Here is a 14747-nt window from a genome sequence, read left to right on the forward strand (position 1 = left end):
CTGTCTCTTTTTCTAAATGACTCACATGAGAAGTGTTTTCATCTTCTTTTAATTTCTTGGGCATTTATTATTACAGCAGTGAGCTCATAGTTTAAGATTTTCCTTTCAGAACGTATGTCCTATGTTTTAGGTTACTCTCACTAAAGAAAAGATTTTGTGGTGGGTAGTGTAGTGACTCAAAATATTTGAAGGAAAAGCAAGAGTTGGCTAAATGGTGACTTTTAAGGACTTAAAAGGCTTAAAAGGACTCAGTACTGGGGAGAAAAGAGCTAAAGATAAGGGTGTAACCAAGAGAGGTAACATTGGCTTCATCCAGTGCTATCAACAGCAAATTGCATTTCCCTTTAATGCCCTTGACCTCTGCCCCTTGCTAAGTACTCAAGAACTAATACTGAACACTGGCAGCCTTACATCCTCCCCACAGCTGCTCTAAGCAGACTCCTATCTGGATACATGTTCTCTTTTCCATCCTTACATCCCATTAAAACTCAACTTTATGATTTTCTCATTTCCCTGCGTCCGTTTCTAGCTATTCTTATTAGAGAGGAGGTCACAAACTAATATATATGTGATATTACAGGTGAATAATCTGGGATTTTTCTTCCCTCACAGAAGTGAATGGCGACTCAGAGGGCTTAGTCTCTCCCCCAAACTGCATCCGCCCACCAGGGCATGTCTTCTGGTTCACTGCCAAGTCAGTTCTTAGAATTTATGTTGAAAGGTGGAAATAAAGATAGAATCTGAGAGGTGGGAGGAGGAGGTTATTTTCAAAATAAAGAGATAAAATTTTTTTAGAAGTTTAGGGAAAATAAGGAGCTGAAGTAGTGCGGGCATAATTGAGGAAGAAAGGGAAAAGATAATAAAGTGTTGGGTGGTTAAAGAATCAACTTTGCCCTGGCCAGTTTAGCTCGGTGGTTAGAGCATCAGCCCTCAGACTAGAGAGACCCGGGTTCAGTTCCTGTTAAAAGCATGTACCTTGGTTGCAGTTAGTACCCAGCCCCAGCTGGGGTTGTGTGGGTGGCAACCAATCGATGAGTCTCTCTTACATCAATGTTTCTCTCTCTCTCTCCCTCCCACTCTATCTGAAGATGAATGCAAAAATATCCTTGGGTGAGGATTTAAAAAAAAAAAAAAGAATAAACTTTAATACATTTTAAAAACACAACAATGAAAAATTAATTGCATTTTTAGTACTAATAGATATTTGGTCTAGGCTTCTATGAATAAAACTTTATACATAGAATGGACCGTATGGGTCAGAGATTAAAAAGGTTATCCACTAAGTTGAAGTGACCAACTTGTCCTGGTTTGACCAGGGTTTCCCATTTTAAACTGAGGTTTTCACATCCTGGGGACTTCACTCTTTGTCAAAATGGGATGGTTGGTTATCCTAAGTCATTATTGGCTAACAATGACTTCATGTGTTACATTTTCTGAGAGAATAATACTCTTGTTTTTCCTGAGAATTGTTGCTGAGGATAAAGAGGAAAGTATGACAGCATTTATTGAGAAAAGGAAGAGGAAGAAGGGAGAAGAGGAAGATGAAGAGAAAGAAGCATGAAGTGTGTGTGTGTGTGTGTGTGTGTGTGTGTGTACGCATGCTCATATTTATAAGGGAGGTGGTCTGGACTTAAAGCAGCAATTCTCAACCAGGGATAAGTCTATTTGGCAATGTCTGGAGATAGTTTTGTTTGTCACAATTGACATCTACTGGCATCTAGTGAGTAGGGGACAAAGATGCTGCTAAACAATGTACAGGACAGTTCTCTACAATAAAGATTTATCCAGCCCAAAACGTCAATAATGATGAGATTGAGAAATCTTGACCTGAAGGAATGCATCATTAATGATGGACTAACACACATCAGAAAGTGTAAGGATACTCTGATTTCTCTTCAGATCGCATAAATTACAGAAAGTGTAAGGAGAGTTGGGGATGCAGCCTTCCTGCTGATCTTAAATCACACCATGAAAAGTAAACACAACAAAAGCAAAAATAAGCAGGTGGGACTACATCAAACTAAGAAGCTCTGCACAGCAAAGAAAACCATCAACAAAATAAAAAGGCAGCTTACTGAGTGGGAGAAAATATTTTCAAGTCATATATACAATAAGGGGATAATATCCAAAAATATATAAAGAACTCATACAACTCAACAAACAACAACAAAAATCTGATTAGAAAATGGGCAGAAGATTTAAATAGACATATTTTCAAAGAAGACATACAAATGGCCAACAGATAACACAAAGAGATACTCAACATCACTAATCATTAAGAAAATGCAAATTAAAACCACAATGAGATATCACCTCACATCTGTTAGAATGACTACTATTAAAAAGACAAGAAATAACAAGTGTTATAAGGATGTGGAGGAAAGAGAACCCTTGTGTACTGTTGGTGAAAATATAAATTGGTGCAACCACAATGGGAAACAGTATAGAGATTCCTTAAGGAATTAAAAAGACAACTACTACATGATCCAGTAAATCCACTTCTGGGTATTTATCCAAAGAAAATGAAAATGCAAATTCTAAAATATATATGCACCTTCATGTTCATTGCAGTATTATTTACAATAGGCAACATATGGAAACAAACTAAGCATCCATAGATGGATGAGGGATAAAGAAATTGTGATTTTATATATGTATATGTATATGTATATATATATAATCAACTATAAAATAATAATAAAATCTTGCCATTTGCAACAACATGTAGGTTATTACACTAAGTGGAATAAGTCAAACAGAGAACAACAAATACAAATAATCTATCTTAAATGTGAAATGTAAACAAAACCCAAACTCAAAGATACAGAGAACAGATTGGTGGTTGCAAGAGGTGGGGGATGGGAGGGTGAGAGAAATGGGTGAACTGTTTTTTTGTTGTTTTAGTTTAAGTAAATTGAATAAAATTTAAAACAAAATATCATTGCCCCACACATAGAAATCACAAACACCTCTTCTCTGAGAGGGTCTGGGGTGTGGCAGGTATTCAGAGATTGCTAGATTTCCCTCTAAAAACAGTTTCAGTGACCTCAGAGTTTAGGCAATAATCTTTTGCTTCCTGATTTTTAAAACAAGGATATTTATAGGTGCTTGTTTCAAATGGTTTTTCGTTACCATTTACACAGTATTTCTAAGATTTCAAATTTATGAAATGTCCAAAAATAAAGAAAGAAAGGATGCTTTGGAAAGTTTGAGGTTAGTCATGATCACCTGTAGTCTAATCATAGACACAGGCAAGGATATGAACACTCCTAACAGGAAGTCTTCAAGGTCAAAGGCCTTTATGGTATTTCAGATTATAGAAAGCAAATCTGGAATTCCCACGCATTGACTTGTCCATGGAAAATAGCCTGCATAGCTCCACAGCTTCCAGGACATCGAGTTTAACTCAGAAACCATTTGATAAATGTTCAGTTTTGTTTTGTTTTGTTTTTGCTGAAGTTCTAAAGTTTAAATAACTTTTCCAAAGTTACTTTCAAAAAGTGGGCTTTTTCAAAGAATATGAAAATTTTCCAATTAACCACTCTGATTGAAGTTAAAATTAATACATTATTTGATTTAAAAATTTACCGTATTAGAAAATTGAGGAAAAATGAAAACATTTACATATGTTTATGTATTAACTTATTTAAAACAACAAAAACAAGCCTGTTACAGGTTGTTATTATGTGAAGTTATGAAAAATATCTATTGTGGTGGAGGAAAACTTTCCTGTACCTTCCTCTGTTCTTTGGCTGGTTTAATACTTGACTCTACATGACACAGACTAACAAGAGAGAACAACCAAATTTGACTATAGATGTGTGCACAGGAACCCCACATACATAAGAGAGTCATAAACTCCACATACACGAGAGGTTCAAAGACAGAAAGAAAAAGTGAGGTATTCATGATATCCTGAGCTAAGGATGAGGCACCTCGGGGCTTCGTAGGGTCATTACAGTATGATAAGAAGAGCAGATGTTCAGTAATTTATCTGTTTGCCCTGCCATATAGATAGATCAAAAAAGTTTATCTCTGGTTATCTTTTATTATGGGCAAGGCCCCTAATTCAAAATTTTATAGGTAGTTAAGAGGGTAGTGGAGGGGCTGAAGCTTCTCTTGCTCTTTCAAGGTCTTGGTTGCCTTTAGCTCAATATTATTCACATATCACAGAGGCACATCTTTTTTTTTTTTATCCTCACCCGAGGACATTTTTCCATTTTTTGTTCAGATGGAGTGGGTGGGGGGGGGGGGAGAGAGAGAGAGAGAGAGAGAGAGAGAGAGAGAGAGAGAGAGAAAGAGAGAGAGAGAGAGAGAGAAACATCGACGTGAAAAGGACACATCGAGTGGCTGCCACCCGCACAACCAACCAGGGCCGGGGACAAACTGCAACCGAGGTACATGCCCTGAGCGGGAACCGAACCCGGGTCTCTCCGGACCGCAGGCCGATGCTCTAACCACTGAGCAAAACCAGCCAGGACGAGGCACATCTTGGTGTGACTCATTCAGAACCCCTGAACAATCCTTCCCAAAACAACCAAGCAAGAATGTGAGAAGAGTGACACTGTTTGCATTTTTGTGAATCTCATGTTTAATGTAACAGACAACTGGGTTCTCATTTCTGCACGTGCCTCCAATCTGTTGCTGTATACTGTTTTGGTTGAAACAAATGAGGAAACTCTAGCCTCACACAGATGAGTAGTTGAAACAGAGGGGGTATTTTAATAATCTTTCAGATAACTAAGGATATTATTCTTTGTTACTACACCAAAACTTGACTCACTTTAAAGAGGGGTTGCCTGTGGAATCTAAAACAACCAATCAAACTCTTGTGTTATAACATATTCAGGGGTCTTTTAGTCCCAATTTTATATTTACATATATCATGTATGTTATATATACACACCATTATATATGTATATAATATATATTATATGCAGGTTACAGGTATCATGTATGCATATCATATATCACCTATATTCTGTATATATGTTACATGCATATGTCATACACTCATAAATACACACACACACATGTAGTAGGCACTTTCCTAAGCTCTTTCTACTTATCATCTGATTTAATTTTCACAACAGCCTAATAAAGGTAGGCTTTCACATCACCATTTTGTAAATGGAAAAACTAAAGCTCAGAAAAGTAAAGTCTTTCCTCAGAGTTTTCCAAGGTCACATGACAAATAGGTGTTAAACCTTGAATATGAATTCAGTGTGCTCCCAATTCCCACGAATACTATTCCTTACCATGGACCCAGTAAGTATTAGAAAGTAAGTGGTTCTATCAAGCACATGTCATAGCTCTATTTTGTATGTAAGAAAACTGATATTTAGATAGTGAGTTATCTAATATCACATGGGTTGCTAGAGGCTCAAACTGGGACCTTTTGATTTTAATATTCTACAAGTCAAGAAATCCACAACACAGCAGCCACATGAAAAGGAGAATACAATTTCTCTGTTCATCTGTGTTAGGAATAAAGTGGTTAGTGTAAATAGGGTTTTCATTATCTTTAGACAAGTATATAGACAAATTGCATTTCTTGTTTATTGTTTTGGTCCAAATCACTGGACAAAAATTTGTATTTTAATAAGCACACATAAACGTAGAAAGTGATACTTTAATCTTTAAATTTTTTTATTTAAATGGTTGAATAAAAGTAGAAAAAGAGATCCACCTCACTTCAATGTTTCTTTCTTAATAAATTAAAATTACAAAACCTAAAATAACTTGAAGAGTTCCACATCTGTGCTGCAATCTGATCTTTGCAATTTGCTTTCATTGGTAAAGTCAACACATAAGTCAGTGTCTAAATAAAATCTGGTTCTATTCTGAGCTTTTGAATACATATCCCTCCCTGGGAAGAGCCTCATATTGAGTTTCTGAAGTCTTTATCGAGACTATTTTATATCTTCAAACTATGTAACCTTCCCCTGATGAGCAAAGGTTAAAGGACAATTTATAAAGTTATTAAAAATATAGATCAGCCCTGGCTGGTTTGGCTCAGTGGTTAGAGTATCAGCCTGCGGACTTAACGGTCAAGGGTTCGCTTCCCAGTTAAGGGCACCTACCTGGGTTGGAGGTTTGATCCCTGGCCCCAGTCAGGACTGTGAGGGAGGCAACCAATCGATGTTTATCTCTCACATCAATGTTTCTCTCTCTCCCTCTCACTCTCTCCCATCCCCCCCCTCCTTTCTTTCTACTTTCTCTAAAATTCATTGGAAAAATACCTTTAGGTCAGGATTAACAATAAAGCCATTTTCTTTACTCAAACCCTTTCAAGGTATTACATTGTCAAGAACCTCCAAATTCTCTACTTGTTATTCTTGGTCCACAGTATTCTGGGAAATCAATAGTCGGCCTTCATCTCCCTTCACTGACTTCCCATTCTCATGGGCCACCAGTCAGTTCGCCATTTTCTTTAATGACTCACCCATCTCGTTCTTGTCCTCTTCTGTCACCCCGCTCCCAACCAGTCTCATCCACTTGGTGAATAACGCTCACCCCAGTGTATCATGACCCCAAAAATCTATTCCCCTTCTCACTTCAATATTGAGAACCAATTTGTAACTACCAGAACTATAAGAGGAAGGTAGAGCTTAAAATAAATCATCCCCCCAAAGGAATAGGCTATTATACACCTAGGCATTCAGTATAGCCTATTGCTCTTAGGCTACAAAAGCATAAGATTAAATCAAGCACAAGAGAAAATGATGCAAGGAGGAGACCCAGGGAACACCAGATGTATGAGCTGCTTGCTATGAGACAGAAGACGGTTTTACAGCATGCTTTCTTTTTATAAGTAGAAAAGAGTACACTCTGAAGTAATAATAAAATGTAAAGTACAGGAAACACATAAACCGTTTATCATCATCATCATCAAGTATTATGAACTGTACATCATTATATGTGCTATACATTTTTTATAAGACTGGTAGCACAGTAGATTTGTTTATACCAACATCAGCACAAGTGTGTTATGCTATGACTTTACGAAGGTGCCTTCCACGTCGCTAGGTGACTGGAACTTTTTCGCTTCAGTATAATTTTATGAGACCATCAGTCCTTGACATGATGTGATACATGACTGCAAGTAAGGGCAGGAAGAGGTGGGGGGTGTTGATACGCTGCCTCCTCCCCCCTCAAGGTTTGTCAAACCAGCTGGAAGGAGATGAGATTGTCAGTCGCCAGCAGCAATTTTCAGGCTGCGTGTACTGTTGGAGGGGTTTGAATTGATTCATTATTTCCCTGTCCTGATCTCTCTACGTCAAAATAACTTGTCTGTGCTAATTTAAAAATAAAAGAGCTTTTCAAAGTGACAGGCACACAAGCATTTGTTTGGGATCAAAGAATAACTATTCAGAAATCTGTAGTTCAGGCAGAAGGCCAACTAATGTTCCGACTAGGAGACAAAGGCAATGGGTATTTATGGGAATGGAAACAGTTACATCATTAGAAGGAAGACAGTTCTATTGGTGCAGATAGCATAGTGATGTTCGTTCTAAACTGTTTTTGCTATCTTTGCCAACAGTTCTTGAGAAATAAGGTTGTTTAGGCCCAGTCCAAAGGTTATTGTACTTTGTTTTAAACATTCTAATGTTTGAAGTATACGACGGGCAGGGCAGCTCCTCTGGCCTGGCAGCTTCGGCTCCGTTTTAATGTGGCTCCGTCTGTCCTATTGTTCACACCTGAATTGTTTTATTTTTTTTCAACTGTTAAAAAAATATTTTTTTGTATTTTTCAACTACACTTGCCATTCAATATTATATGGGGTTTTCTTCTTTAAACAAGATGTCTTTCTTTCTATTTAGCCAAGTACCATCCTGAAGTCTCAGGGAGGGGATGACATGGAGCGATTTGCGTGTGAAGAGGAAGGTCAAAAACAGAAAAGAAAACAATGGAGAGGCAGAGCCAGCTGTTTCCTACAATCCTTCGACCCCTTCCCGGCTGTTCACTGTTCTTTCTCCCATCGAAACGGGCCTCCGCCCAGGCTGGACGGCTGCTTTTCCAGTCTCCCTCTTGTATCCCAACAGCTGCAACCTCGCCGCTGTCATTCCCCTGTAAGGTGAGAGTCGGAGGCACATCAGGTGAGCGCTGGGACGCTCGGTCGGTTCTTTACTCAGTTATGATTAACGCTGTACTTTTCTTACAATAGCCATAATAGACGACACTTTACAAAGTGTCTCATTTAATCCTTGTAGTTACCCAACGAGGAAGACTTGTTATAACCCTCCTTTGACAGAGGAGGCAAGTGAGCTTAAGCCATGTGTTCGAGTCATCTTGCCGACTCCAAGGCCTCTTCTCTAAACCAGAAGATTCCAAAATGCCTTCCCATCAGTACAGCGCTTGTTAAACACACAGGTTTCCGGGCAGCCCACTCAGAGACCCTGAGTGAGTGTGGAGGGGAGCCCAGCGATCTGAAGGCAGGATTGAAATCTTCACAGTGCTACTCTACATTTTTCTATACTGTGCTTGACACAGCCCTTAACCAAACCTCAGTTCTGATTAATTACCTTTTCCATGGGTTCTCAGGACAGCTCTCAGGCTGGTGCAGCAGGAATCCACTAGCTGGTTTTCTGTCCAACTCCCTGACTAGCTGGGGAGCTGCTTGATGTCCAGGATCCTGATTCTTTTTGACTTCCTCTTCCTGGTGTCATGCAGGAGGCAACCAGTCGATGTGACCCTCTCACGTCAATGTTTCTCTCTCCCTCTCTCCTTCCCACTTTATCTGAAGATAAATGGAAAAATATCCTCTGGTGACGATTACAAAAATAAAAGAAAGAGCCTTTATTATTTGTGGGTCGCCAGTGAGGGGACAAGAGATGCTGCTCAAATCTGTCTCTCCCATCCAAAGTTTGGGGTGAGTTTAAGGGGTTAGGGATGAGTTTAAGGGGTTACAGGCAACACGTTGGTATGTGAAAATGCTGACTGTCAGGTTTTAATTGGAGAGCTTTGAAATTTGGATATTTATAAGATATGGTATGGTGCTTCTGCACCAGATCTTGAACATGGACCCTTTGCTTCAGAAAGGGTCCCAGTGTTCAAGTTCTGGTCTTGTCCTGGTCCTTTGGTTCTGTCGAGGAAGTGGGGTGAGACTTCCATCTGGGTGTGGCCGGAAGTAAAAATTCTCTCCTCTGCTCATGTTTCAGCCGCATGTCTTGCAGCTGTGGTCCGTTATATCTAAAAAGTGGCTGAGTATCTTGTTAGAAACAGGACAGGACCAGTTTGAGCTGGTTTTGTAGTTACACCGATTGCTCCTTTCACTCATCTTTGCATAGCTTGGTTCTCCTTATGGTACTTAATTTGAAAGGTCCCTCCTCAGAGAATCCTTTTCTGATGACTTAATCAATAAGCCCAGCACTCATTCACCACTATGTCACCCTACTGCATCATCCAGCCTGAAGCACACAGCTTCACACAGTAGGTGCTCAGTTGGAACTGAATTATCCAAAGGCAGATTACGTGCATTCCGAGGGCACGAGAAAAACAGAGGCAACAAACATGTATATATATATTATGTTTTCAAACTACAGAAGTGTCACCGGACAGGGACTGGGCCCGAAGTGGGTCTCCCTCAGGCTGGCCTGTAGTGTGTGGGTTCTTGACTTCATGCAGGAAAGACTTCATAATACGAGTCCAGGTGATTTTGAGAGTATGTGTATTAAAGCTGGGACAGCCCTGGCTGGTTTGGCTCAGCAGTTAGAGGGTTGGCCCACGGACCAGAGAGACCCCGGTTCGGTTCCCACTAAGGGCATGTACCTTGGTTGCAGTTTGTTCCTGGCCCCGGTTGGGGTTGTGTGTGTGTCAACCAGAGAGAGAGTCTCTCTCGCATTGATGTTTTTCTCTCTCTCTCTTCCTCCCTCTCTCCCTCTCGCTCTGTCTAAAGATGAATGCAAAAATGTCCTTGGGTAAGGATTTAAAAAAAACAGCTGGGACAGTGAAACAAAGGAAGGACTTAGGGTAGGAGAACCAACAAGGGAGAGCCTAGGCCAGCAGTTCGCAACCTGTGGGTCGTGACCCCTTTGGGGGGTCAAACAATCCTTTCACAGGGGTCACCTAAGACCATCGGAAAGCACGTATTTCTGATGGTCTTAGGAACTGAGACACCGCTCCTCTATCTGTCTCCAGGTAGGTCTGCCCACATGCAGAGATGCCCACATACACCCACATGTGAGTACCTGGCATGATGACATCACACCAACCCCATCACATACACCCTGTACTAATACAGGTGTATGTGACGGGGTTGGTGCCATAATGTACTTATGTGGACCAGTCACACATGTGTAGAGAGCAGCTACTGTGTAGAAAGCAGCTACTGTGTTGAAAGCAGCAGTATTGGAGGTAAAATGACACTTTATGAATTATACTTACTGGGTAAATGTAAAATAATGTACTGTAAAATCATCAACTAATGCGAAAAAAAAAAATCTGTACCATGGGAACTTAATCTGGATGCTGATTTGTCTTTTTATATTCAGCTGTGGTTGATATAAATACTGCCCTCTTGTGATAGTAACAGATGTAAAAAAAACAACACAGAGAAGGGTAAATCATAGGAAATGTTAATGAACTGTATTGACTAAACTGTGCCAAGTATCATCTTTTGTATTATTAAAGCTATTGTTATATATTATTTTCATTAGTAAAACATCCCTTGACAATGGATCGTGTAGAGAAAAACATTAAGAAAAGAAAATGTAGTGAGGATTTTTTACAGTATGGTTTTACCTCAATAATTACAGCAGGAATTGAGAAACTGCAATGTGTTATTTGTTGTGAAGTTCTATCATCCCAATCTATGAAGCCAAACAAACTAAAATGCTGTTTTGATAGCAAGCATCTGAGCTTTGCCAGCAAGGATACCAACTATTTTAGAAGCAAAACTGATGGACTCAAGAAAGCCAGACTTGACACTGGTGGCAAGTACCACAAACAAAATATAGCAGTCGTTGAAGCTTCATATTTGGTGGCACTCAGAATCGCCAGAGCTATGAAACCTCACACCATTGCTGAGGATTTACTGTTGCCGGTGGCCAAAGACTTAGTTCGAGTTATGATCAGAGATGAATTTGTTATGAAATTGAGTGCAATTCCCTTATCTAACGACACTGTCCACAGAAGAATAGGTGACATGTCTGTTGATATTCTTGATCAGGTAATCTAGGAAATTAAATCTGCTCCACTACCAATATTTAGCATCCAGTTTGATGAATCTACAGATGTTTCAAACTGTTCACAGTTACTGATTTACATGAGGTATATTAATCATGGCGATTTTAAAGATGAGTTTCTTCTTTGCAAACCTCTTGAAAGGACAACTACTGTACATGATGTATTTGACACAGTTGGTTCATTTCTGAAAGAGCATAAACTCTCTTGAGAAAAGGTTTGTGGTGTTTGCACAGATGGTTCTCCAGCTATGGTAGGATGTTGATCTGGATTTCAATGTTTGGTACTGAATGAGTCACCAAAAGTCGTCGAAACTTACTGTATGATTCATTGGCAAATATTAGCAATGAAGACACTGCCACAAGAATTACAAGAAGTAACCAAAAGTGTCATAAGTTCTGTCAATTTTCTAAAGGCGATCACTTTATTTTTTTTATTTTTTTATTTTTTTTTTATCCTCACCCGAGGACATTTTTCCATTTTTTTGTACAGATAGAGTGGGAGGGAGAGAGAGGAAGAGAGAGAGAGGGAAACATCGATGTGAAGGGACACATCGAGTGGCTGCCACCCGCACGACCAACCAGGGCCGGGGACAAACTGCAACCGAGGTACATGCCCTTAGCGGGAACCGAACCCGGGTCTCTCCGGACCGCAGGCGGACGCTCTAACCGCTGAGCCAAACCGGCCAGGGCTAAAGGCGATCACTTTAAACAGTCGACTGTTTTCGCAACTGTGCAACGAGTTGGATGCGCTGAGCAATGCTCTGCTATTTCACACTGAAGTGAGATGGTTGTCGACAGGAAAAGTTGTAAAATGTGTTTTTGAGCTTCATGATGAACTCAAAATGTTGTTTAATCAGAAATCAAGACTGCAGTTTGAAGCACTTTTCAGCAATAAAAATAAACTGCAGAAAATAGCTTCCTTGGTTGACATCTTTGCCATCTTGAATGAGTTAAATTTATCACTGCAAGGACCAAATGCAGCATGCCTCAATTTGTCTGAAAAGATCCGATCATTCCAAATGAAACTTCAGCTTTGGTAAAACAAAACAAAACAAAACAAAACAAAAAACAATTGGATGAAAATAAAATTTACATGTTGCCTACCTTATCTGCTTTCTTTGTGGAACATGACATTGAACCAGACAAAAGGATTACGATGATAATTTCTGTGAAAGAACACTTGTACATGCTTGCAGATCAAATTTCATCATACTTTCCAAATCTACCTGACACCCTATTTGCAATGCCAGAAGCCCATTCACAGTCAGAGTTGAAGATGTTCCTGAGACAGCACAAGAGGAGTTTATTGAACTTATTAACAGCGATGCAGCAAGAACTGATCTCTCTACAATGCCAGTTACAAAATTCTGGACCAAGTGTTTGCAGTCACATCCTGTTCGTTCTGAGACTCTTGTGCCTTCTTCCTCCATTTCCAACAACATGTCTTTGTGAAACAGAATTCCCAGCTTGTTGGTTATCAAGTCTAAATACAGAAGTAGACTTGTTGTGGAAGATGATCCTCGTTGTGCTCTTGCAAAGACTGGCCTGAGAATTTCTGATCTGGTGAGAAAGAAGCAGTCCCAACCTCACACTAACGTTGGCTTTTTATGCATACTGTTGCAAAATGTAGCAATGTAGTTTACTGTTGTTATATGAAGACTGTTACCCATGCTACATCATGCTTTAAGACAAAATTTTATTTATTTATAATTAGAAATAAATGTTTTACAATATATAGTTATATATTGTTTTTGTGATTAATCACTATGGTTTAATTCTGTTCAATTTGTAACAATGAAAATACATCCTGCGTTTCAGATATTTAAATTACAATTAATAACAGTAGCAAAATTACCGTTATGAAGTAGCAACAAAAATAATTTTATGGTTGGGGGGCACCACAACATGAGGAACTGTATTAAAGGGTCGCAGCGTTAAGAAGGTTGAGCATCCCTAGCCTAGGTGATGCTCTGCTTTGGCTCTAGAATGTTATAGGGAAGAAGTGCACCAAGGCAGGGCTGCTGTCAGCTCCCTGGGAAGTACAAGTCACAGTGACAGCCCTGGCCTATGTGGTCCAGCTGGTGGGGCATCATCCCGTGCACCTGAGGGTTGGTGCACCTGGGGATTGCTGGTTCGATTCTCTGCCAGGGCACATGCCCGTGTTACAGGCTGGATCCAGGTGGGGGGATGCAGGAAGTAGCCTATCAATGTTTTGCTCTCACATTGATGTTTCTCTCTCTCCCTATTCTTCCTCTCTCTGTAAATATCAATAAAAATATATTTTCAGAAAGTCACGGTGACAAAAGTGAACTGAGGTGGAGCTGCTTTTAGCTCACTGGAAAGTCGGAGAAAAGGGGGCCTTGGAGACAGGGTTAGGGGGTTAGCCCAGAATGAGCTGCCGATGCCTGCTGCTCCCCTGCTTGCAAGCCTCACGGGGACCCTTAGGATTTAGGAGAAAGAAAGCAAAAAGTGCATTCCCAAGAACAGGCATGGGTATGCTCCAGAACAAGTCTGCGCTGGTATCCTTTGCCTTGTGGATTTTTATCTCTCTTCTTTGAAGGAGAATCTTAGGGGAGGGTTTCAGCAGAATATTAGTCAGCTTTTCAGGTGTATTTTTAATATGCTGATGCATCAAAATGAGCATAGAGGGGAGTTTGGGATTATTCTTTCATCAGCTTTACTGCTTTTCTTTTATCTTGGGTCTGTTTGACTTTAATGGGGTTTTTGTTATTTGTTCCCCGACTTGGTTTTGGCTGGTACAAATGTATTAACTGGGTCTTTGTCCTCTATCTCCCTGACCTGGGTGATTTAAGCTATTTATTCTCTGGTTAGGGAGGAGAGGTATAAATTATTTTTTTTCAAGTATCCTTGGTTAGGGAAGATATGGTCTTCCGATTCACTAGCTGGCTGTAAATTGTTACCCTTGTTTAATTATTTTGACTTAGTTTCCCTATTCCACTTGCCCAGGAATTTTCCTAGCTTCTTACTATCCTGCCTCAGAGGTCATGTGAAAAAAAAAAAAATCAGCATCTTGCTGATCTCCCTTCTACTTATATTATGGCCTAGTATTATTTTATATAGAATTACATATTGGGAATGGGCTCCATAGCATTCAGGGGCTTTGAGTCTCAAAGGTTTTAACCTGGCACTAGTATATATTTATTGATATCTTTGCTTTCTAAAACATTTTGAAAATAAATTGGGCAGGTATTACTCGCCAGTCCCATCTTGAGGAGGTTTAAAAAAAACAACAACACAAAAAAAGAGGAGGTAGCATCAGACCCCACAGGTTAAGACCTCGATCCTACACGACTCCCTCACCCATCCCACTTTGGTCACCAATCGGAGGTCAGGTTGTCATCTGTACTTGTGACCTACTGGCTATAGATTGCAGGGCCCAACGATCCCCTCATTGGGTTTGACTGATTTGCAAGAACAGCTCACAGAACTCAGAGAAACATTTCACCTACTAGATTACTGGTTTATTATAACAGGATATGGTTCAGGAACCAGTAGATGGCAGAGATGCATAGGGTAAGGTAGGGAAGGACTCGGAACTAC

The 14747-nt window shown here is 39.9% G+C and overlaps 1 pseudogene; it reads right to left on the reverse strand.

Moving 5' to 3' along the window:
- Positions 1-12628, reverse strand: part of LOC118616991 — a 34594-nt pseudogene extending 21966 nt beyond the window's left edge.
- Positions 12629-14747: the final 2119 nt, after the last annotated feature.

Source organism: Molossus molossus, unplaced genomic scaffold, assembly GCF_014108415.1.
Source record: "Molossus molossus isolate mMolMol1 unplaced genomic scaffold, mMolMol1.p scaffold_m16_p_5, whole genome shotgun sequence".
In the NCBI taxonomy this organism is placed as follows: domain Eukaryota; kingdom Metazoa; phylum Chordata; class Mammalia; order Chiroptera; family Molossidae; genus Molossus; species Molossus molossus.